The sequence below is a fragment of the Anolis carolinensis genome, chromosome 1, assembly GCF_035594765.1.
Source record: "Anolis carolinensis isolate JA03-04 chromosome 1, rAnoCar3.1.pri, whole genome shotgun sequence".
NCBI classification, from domain to species: Eukaryota; Metazoa; Chordata; class Lepidosauria; order Squamata; family Dactyloidae; genus Anolis; species Anolis carolinensis.
In genome coordinates, this window is record NC_085841.1 from 149,977,486 (window position 1) to 149,986,622 (window position 9,137).

A 9,137-nucleotide genomic window follows, 5' to 3' on the forward strand; every position below is an offset into this window, starting at 1 on the left:
ATCCATTGCCACATGGGTTTTCTCACTTTTGCTTTTCTTAAAACAGCAGTTTATTTAGGGGTTTTGCACAGCATTTAAACAACTCTAAGTAGCATAAACTTTGCATATAGTTTTTTTTAATGCTTAACAGTCGGGTATATTGAATAATATCAATGCAACTATCTATTTGCTAAAACTATATGTTTCTTTTACCATTTCATTTTAAAATCCCCCACCTTAAAAGTAATAGTAAAAACTTGGCAGAAATTCAGTATGAGATTTATACTGCATAAACTGATAACAACAGATACTACACTTGATCTTAGCCAAAAGGCCGAGAATCGATATACTGCATAAACACTGCAGTTACAATGCTACACAGTGAATCCCAGCTGATCACTTCAAGCCCAACTAGCTAGAAGCAGCCTCTGTGATCGGCAGGAGTTTGCTCCCCAGTAGCTTAGGAAGCAGCTATCTAATATTTACATTCTCTCCTGTGACCAATTTCCAGTGTGATAGGCAAAAACACTAACCTGTTGCATTTATTCCTTACACAGCTCATGCGAAGGTGGGTGGGGATATCAGACTGATGCTTTCCAATGAACAGGGAAACAGATTCCCATCAACTGCATCAGTTGCATCCTGAGAAGTAAGGACTGAGGGTCTTTCATGGTCTCCCATAGCCTTTAAACTAGGAGCTGCAAAGAAATAGTGAATTTGTCATAGTCATAAGTGTATAATTTTATGTTTTTCAGTCATAGCAGCTATAAAGGGTTCTGCCCAATATATAGAATAAGGTTAAAGTAATAATGCAACTCACACAATGATTGTCTTTCCCATGCTACCCAAATCTAATGTTTCTCTGGTTCCAAGAAATAATGTCCCGAATTCTGTTTTTAAGCCTATCTAAAGTTGATCCATCGAATCAATGGGATTTAACTATGTATTGGCTTCCCGTTCCACAATTCATTGAATGGGTCTACTCTAATTAGGACTAACCAAATAGAACGTTAAAAATATTGAGATATTTCTTCTATATTTAGAAGTGTGTCCATAACTGAAGAGAAAACACAGTCGGAAGACAAAGAGAGAACCAAAGGCTGATAGAAATGATTGTGTAGAGATAGCAGTGCATAGGTTTTCCTTAATCCACGTACCTGTGGAACCAGGATCCACTTTCCAAGTCACCTTGCTTAGCTCTTGCAAATTCAGATGCACAATTATAGCATTTTGATTCTACTTTAACTGCCATGGCTACTTTGTATGGAATTCTGGAATTTGTAATTAGTGAAATTAGACTTTCCTGGTGTTCCTCCTAAGATTTCATTGAATGGAACCATGGCAATTAAAACTGAATAATAGTGGAATAATAGTGGTATAATTCTGAAGTGTGAATGAGCCCCCAAGGAAGTAGCCATCTTTGGTAGAGAATTCTAAATGCCTCCCAGGATTTCATAGAGCCATGGCAGCTAGAAGTGCTAGCAAAGTGCTACATTTGTGCACTGTAAACAAAGTTCTTGGATAACAAAAGTTACAATACTGTGCCTATTTGCTTGGAGTGAAGTAAGCCCCATTGACCATAACAGGACTGGTAGAATTGGATTACAAGAGAGTGTATCAAGCAATACACTGTACTTGAAAAATCTGGAAATGCAAACAAAATTCTAAGACCCCTTCCCCACAGCTGAATAAAATCCCACATTTTCTGCATTGAACTGGGATATATGGCAGTGTGGACTCAGATAACCCAGTTAAAAGTAGATAGTAAAGGTAAAGGTTTTCTCCTGACATTAAATCTAGTCATATCTGATTCTGGGGGTTGGTGCTCATCTCCATTTCTAAGCCAAAGAGCCAGCATTGTTCATTATTAGACACCTACAAAGTCATATGGCCAGCATGGCTGTATGGAGTGCTGTTATCTTCCCACAACAGTGGTACCTATTGATCTACACACATTTGCATGTTTTTGAACTGCTTGGTTGGCAGAAGTTGGGGCTAACAGCGGGAGCTCGCCCCACTCCCTAGATTCGAACCACCGACCTTTTGGTCAGCAAGTTCAGTAGCTCAACGGTTTAACCCGCTGAGTCATCGGGGTCAGATATTGTGGGATTTTATGCCTTCATATTCTGGGTTATATGGCTGTGTGGAAGGGCCCTTGGCCTCCCATTCTTTTCCCAAATAGAATCTGCCATTTGGCTACAACTCCTAGAAAAACCTAAGCAGAATAACCATTGGCTATGCTCATTTGAAGATACCGGAGCTGCAATTCAAAACAGTAACTTTTCCAAGCTCTGCCCATAAATATGTAGGAGTGTCAGTATTCCTCCACAAGATGTCAGCAGAGCATTCCTTAAAACTCTCCTACCAGTTGCTTCCAGTCTAACAAAACTAATGGACAAGTTAGCAGAGATAGAAATGCCAGCCCAGAGTCTTTGAATCAGTGCACTGGAGATTTCAACCCAAGCTTTCATACTGCAATTTCCAGTAGTGCTTCCAGTTCTTTTGGGTTACAATAAATTCTAGGTAACACATAAGTTCTAATACTATAGAAACTATAAGGACTTTTATAGAAGGCTTCATAATCTAACCTGTTATTATTATTATTATTATTATTATTATTATTATTATTATTATTATTAAACTTTATTTGTACCCCGCTAGCATCTCCCGAAGGACTCGATGCGGCTTACAAAGGCCAAGGCCTCAACACACAATATAACAATACAAAACAAAAGGCAAATTAAAAACAATTAAAACAGTATAAACAACAAGCAGTAAACAATACGCTAAAACAGCATAAAACTGGGTGGGGCCAGAGTAATGGGTACAAGATTAAAAGTGCTGATGTGACAGGTAATATATAAGGCTTATAGGGCAAGTGCAGAGTGCGATCTACAATCTTAGTTCTGTTAGAATCTGTGTAGGGAATTCAATAATAATAAATATGTAATAGGAAGGAAGAACGGAATTATATATAAATGTCTCCAACCCAAGGGACAGGAGGTTACTATGGGAGGGGTGCGAGGAAAGGAGAGTAAAACCAAATACATATATTGTATAGATGTTAGGAAGTATTGTATTGGTTCATGCATATATACCTGTATACAGCTTTGTTTTACTTTTTAATGAATATGTAAATTGCAAAAAAAACAACAACAACATATCGATCAGGAGAAACCATAAGATCTTCTGTGCAATTTTAAAATAAGAAACTGTCCAGAAATACTTGCAAAACAAGTCTTTATGAAATCAGAGGGACTCTGTTAAGATCATTTCCCTGTAATTGATTGGTTTCAAATTCATTCACTTAAAAGCGATAGATTTCCATGTTACTTTAATGGGAGAAAAACTGTGCCCTCTTAATGGATTGATTGTGTCTTGTCTTTGCTTAGAAGCTAGTAGCTCCTTCATCAGATATGACTCTGGGTGCATCCACACTGTATACTGTTGAGAAAATTGCAGCGGCAGCCAAGGGCAGATGGCTTCCTGTGTCGGTTTTGGTAGTTACTCTGTGGATTGACAATTGACTTATCCATGGGGTTTTTTTTTTATGCCAGGAGTGACTTGAGAAACTGCAGGTTGTTTCTGGTGTGAGAGAATTGGCCATCTGCAAGGACATTGCCCAGGGGACGCACGGATGTTTTGATGTTTTTACCATCCTTGTGGGAGGCTTCTCTCATGTCCCCGCATAGAGCTGGAGCTCATAGAGGGAGCTCATCCGCGCTCACTCTGGGTTGTATTTGAACAGACAACCTTCAGGTCAACCACCCAACCTTCAAACCATCAGTCCTGCCAGCACAAGGGTTTAACTCACTGCACCACCGCCATGGGTCATGTCAAAATACATCATTTAGCCCCAAAACCTATCTTTGACTTGTACCTGAAATCAAATAATAAATAAGTAATGCAGTTTCAGACTATTTTAACTGGCTTAATGCTAAGGAATCATGGAATTTGTTGTTTTACAAGATCTTTAGCCTTCTTAAACTGCACTGATGTCTCAGCAAACCACAAATCCCATGATTCCATAGCATTGCTCCATGGCAGTTAAAGTGGCACCAAACTGTATTAATTCTGCAGTGTAGATGCACCCCGAGTCTCCATGATACCTGAAACGTGGTAAACTCTTTATCTATAAAACACATAACTACAACAGATCTGTCTCTACCCATTTTTCACAAGACTTTTCTTTTTCAACTGAAACACATTTTCCTAAAGAAATAACAATGAAACTAAATAAATTTTAAAGTATTAATGTGAATAAGACCATTCAGGGCAAAAGATGTACAAGTTGATTGTCCCTTATCTAAAATGCTTGGGACTAAAAGTATTTTGGAGTTTGCATTTTTCAGATTGTGGAACATCTGTATTTGCATATATGTACATAATGAGATATCAGATCAGACCGAAATCTAAACAGGAAATTTATCTATATTTTAAATACACCTTATTCTAATAATTTTTAGTAATTTTATTCTTTTAGCCCACCACCATTTCCCTGAAGGAACTTGAGGCAGCTTACATTTGGGACAAAATGCTCGCAAGACATAAATACAAAACATCCATTAAAGCAAAACACAATTAAAATAAGAACATAGTAAATATAACAATCAAGATAAAAGCACAATTAGAATAAAATATAATAATATAAAACAGCAAAGTTGGGACTCAGTGAAAACCATGCTCAACAAAAAAAAACCTATAACCAGTAGTACAATGGGCCCAACCAGGCTATAAAAGGGCTGGGCATGGTATAGTGCAAGCAACGTACCATAGAGTCAGGGTATTGGATGAAGTGCAGAGAATTAAATATTATCAGGAAATCTAGGGACTGGGCATCTATAACTAGGGTCTAGGTCAATGATGGGCAATCTTTTGTGCTTGGTGTGTCAAAATTAACCTAAAAAACCTAGCATGACTTGGGTGGTGTGTCACTTCGAGAGAAAAAAACCATAATTTTGCAATATGTATGATTTAAATAACAAAAATATATAATTGTAATATATAACTGTATTTAATAAATCAAAAACTATTTACTACCATTATTTCCATGTACAACAATCTATGGTATCGCTTGCAGTTTCTCTCTATTCTAGTTTCAATGTAGTCATGAATAATGAATAATATAATAATAATATAATAGTAATAATATACTACAATAATAATAGAATAATAATAGAATGATATAATAAAATGTGCATAATTCACATGGAATAAACAAGAAAACCACTGGACCAAATTACACCAAATTTGGCCACAAAAGACATAAGTCATCCAATCAATCTGCATGCGGCAGCGTGTCAGCAAAAATAACTAGGGGTGTCAGTGCTGACACGCGTGTCATAGGTTGGCCATCACCGGTCTAGGTGTTCTCAAATGCTATCTGAAACATCCAGGTTTTCAAATTCCTATGAAAGGAGAACAGTGTGGGGGCTTGTCTAATCTCCTTTGGAAGGGTGTTCCAAAGTTGGGGGGGGCGCCACCGAGAAGACCCTCTCCCTTGTCCCCACCAACCGTGCTTGTGACAATGGTGGGAGTGAGAGGAGGGCCTTCCTGGCAGTTCTTAGACCTGTGCCGGCTCATAGGGGGAGATGCGGTCTTGAAGATAGGCAGCCTTTAGGGCTTTTTAGGTCATAGCCTGCACTTTGAATTGGGACCGGAAGCTTATCGGCAGCCAGTAGAGCTGCTTTATTGTGCTGCTGGTCATTGTGCGCTGCCTATAATTAGCTCCAATTAGAAACCTCCAGGTAGAAATTATTCACAAAGCCTAAAGGTAATTTGATACAATATTTTAATAATGCTGTTCATGAAACAAGGTTCATGTACACTGAACCATCAGAAAACAAACAAGTCACTATCTCACCTACCTGTGAGGAGAGGTTTCAGATTTTGGAGTATTTAGGATTTCAGAATTCCGAATAAGGGATGCTCAATTTGCATAAAATTGTCTTCTGTTAAGAAAGATTCTCACAGAAGCAAAAAGAAATAAAATAACCAGTAACAACAGCAACAATAGAAATCAGACTGGATTTAAAGCCTTCCAAAAACATCTGCGTTGATCTAAAAAACGTGTACTCAGAAACTGACATCAGCAATAAGCACATCTTGTCTAACAATAAATGGGCCCAATTGTATTTGGCCATGATTATCAGACATACCTATTTGTTCAGCCAATTTGTCAATCAAAACTAAATGTCATACCTTCATGTACCACTGAACAAGAGTAACCAGATTTATCATTTTCCACTTACATGAGCAATGTCTAAATATGCTGCCAACAACAACAATCAGTCCAATTCCTTGTAAGGTAAGTCTCTAACATTATGGATAGGTTGGTTTGTGTTTTGTTTTGTTTTTTATTGCCACAAGCCAAATATAGCCAGTCTTCTGGAATGGAATATAACATACTTCTTTCTTAGACACACAGTTTTGCTTCGTTTTAATCTCACACATACACATTCTTGTGGGTGTGTCATGTAAAAGTATTTACTCTGGATGGCACTGCAATATTTAACATGATGCATATAGCAATGCCTTCCAAACCAACCACAGACCACAAGTTATGCCAAATATTAATAAGTAGCATAACTTCATGATGTGTATGTTTTGCAATTTTCTCACACCCAAAAGTTTACTGTTTGAGTTATCGTCTCAGTGCTTTGTGCTGGTTTAGCCCAACCATTTTTTATTTTGTTGCTACATCTCTGTTGGTCTCCCTGCATATAAATGAAAATATAAATTCTTCAATGTAGGGGGAAATGTCCCATTCTTCACCTTCATGTACTGCAAAATTCTCTTTGCATATTTTTTTTAACTTCCATGTGGGAGATATGACTTAGCATAACGTTGATATAATTGGCTTTAACATCTTTTCTTAGATGATGATATTGGACATATGAGTTACAATGATCAAGAACAGAGTTTCTTAAACCAACTTATGTGGGGAACTAGCAGTCCCATCCCATGTGCCAAAGGCCAGTATTACATTTGTGCGCATTGGCTACTATTGTTTCTTTGGGCTTGAAGACTGGCACTGAAGAGACTATACTTATTTGAAAGTAGAGACTTTTTACTATTCTTGTTGCAACCCAGGATAGAATGAGATGAGCTTTAGATAACAATATATTATGATTGAATTTTCACAATGGTTAATAACTAGTGTATCTCTGGCTAAAATAGCTTGAAGTAGAAGAAAATGTTATGCTCACATTGCTATGAATGCCAGCTATACTTGTTAGTGACCCAAGACATTTTGGTACAGAACTTCACTGAAATTTTGGAAAATGTAGAATATTTGCATGAAGGAGATACACCTTTTCTGCACACAATAACAACTTTTGTGGAACAGGTTGCAAAGCAAAAGGGTAAATAAATTATTTCATGGAAATGCAAAACCATGACATTACCACACTTTAACATTTGGCTTCATTTCAGAAGAAACCAACCAACCAACCAACCAATAAGCAGATCTGCATAATAGATAGTATACTCATTTGCATATTCTCTTGCAATGTAATTCCTGTCATAGTGAACCTATATGATGTAGTGGCTTGAGCATTGGACTCTGGAGATCAGGGTTTGAATCCCTACTCAGCCATGGAAATTCATTGGATGACCCTGGCCAATCATGCTCTTTCAGCCTCAGGGAAAGACAAACCACCCCCAGACAGACTTAGCCAAGAAAATCCCCTAATAATGTCACCATAGGATAGAAATGACTTCATGTTACATAATAAGTTCTATTGTGTTCGGGTAGGTTTATTTCTAAATATATGAACATGGGGTTGCAATTTGATTCAAATTTCCGTCTTCTGTGTGAAAGTGTCTGCAGGGTTCTGTCTTTCCACCAAACTATTTGCCACCTTAAACATCTGGCTGTTATACCCTAAGCCCTAGATACAATATGGTACTTGTGTTGCAGCATGGCAAGCACAGTGAACCTCCTTTCTCTCAGATATTATTGAAATCTTGTTAGCACATTTCTGTCTATATGGAGGGTTCAAATGGGGGGAGCGATTTCTCTCCTTCCGATTAAACCGATGCTTCCTTTAGTAGATTCCTGACCAGATTTAGCCCCTGACTGAAAACAAAATGGACTTTGATTCTAAATACAGCTTATTTGGTTTCAATGGAACTTGATTATAAAGAATGTTAAATTTGTCAAGTGTTTGGATAAATGTGGAACTAATAACTGGAATTTATAAATGCAGCAAGCCCAGGTTTGAAATACTCAATAAATGATGTCTTGTGGTTTTTATTAGAACTTTTCTGTAACATAACATGCTTGCTTAACATGGGTATGTACAAATATTTGCTTTGTTTTCAGAGGATATACTTTGATATACCCTGACATTCAATTTGACATTTAAGATAAAGTGATGTAGATGGGTCTTTTTATAACCCACTTTTATCAGCCAAAGGCACAAAAGAACAGAGGTGATACACACAAGGGCTCGTCAACATCTTTATGGGAACTGTCTATTAGGATTATGGACAATAAATATTTCTACATTCTGGCCTGAAATCCTGTTGGTATCATAGGCATGCATGCCCAGTTATGCATACGCCTGTCTTGTTTCAACTGTTAAAAACAATTGTATTCTACTTCTTGTATAACAGGTAAATTAGCTGGACAACTAGATGCCTATAAGGATAACTATTGTATAGGTGGTTTCCCATTCTTGTGCAATGTTTGACTATTTGCTAGTACTTTCAGCTAACTCAGTTCACTGAGATTGCAGAGTAATAAGACTGTCACAGCCTTATTAGTATTTGCAACTGTGCATTCTTCATTGCACAATGGAACAACAGGCACACAGACTAGATCTATGATTGCCTGCATAATCCTGGCTTTCACAAGAATGGGATGCCATCATCACCACACAACTCCATGCAAGGAGATTTATAGTATATGGACATGCTGTGGGTACTCACAGGAAGTTCAAAAAGACTGAGTTGATAAGGCTCCACCAAGTGATTGTATACAATCAGTCAACTGAAGATAGCAAGGATCTCATCAGATGGGAATTGGTTTCTGTTTCTACACACTTCAAAGAAGAAATCCTATGGATCCCATCAAACAACACACAACCTGTTTCATGGGTTGCCCATGGGATTCTGTCTCCACAGCATGCATGGATGAATTTTCAAGATGGGGA

The 9,137-nt window shown here is 37.6% G+C and overlaps 1 pseudogene; it reads right to left on the minus strand.

Moving 5' to 3' along the window:
- Positions 1–201: 201 nt before the first annotated feature.
- On the minus strand, positions 202–325 carry LOC134295742 (U2 spliceosomal RNA; annotated as a pseudogene).
- Between the last annotated feature and the right edge of the window lie 8,812 nt (positions 326–9,137).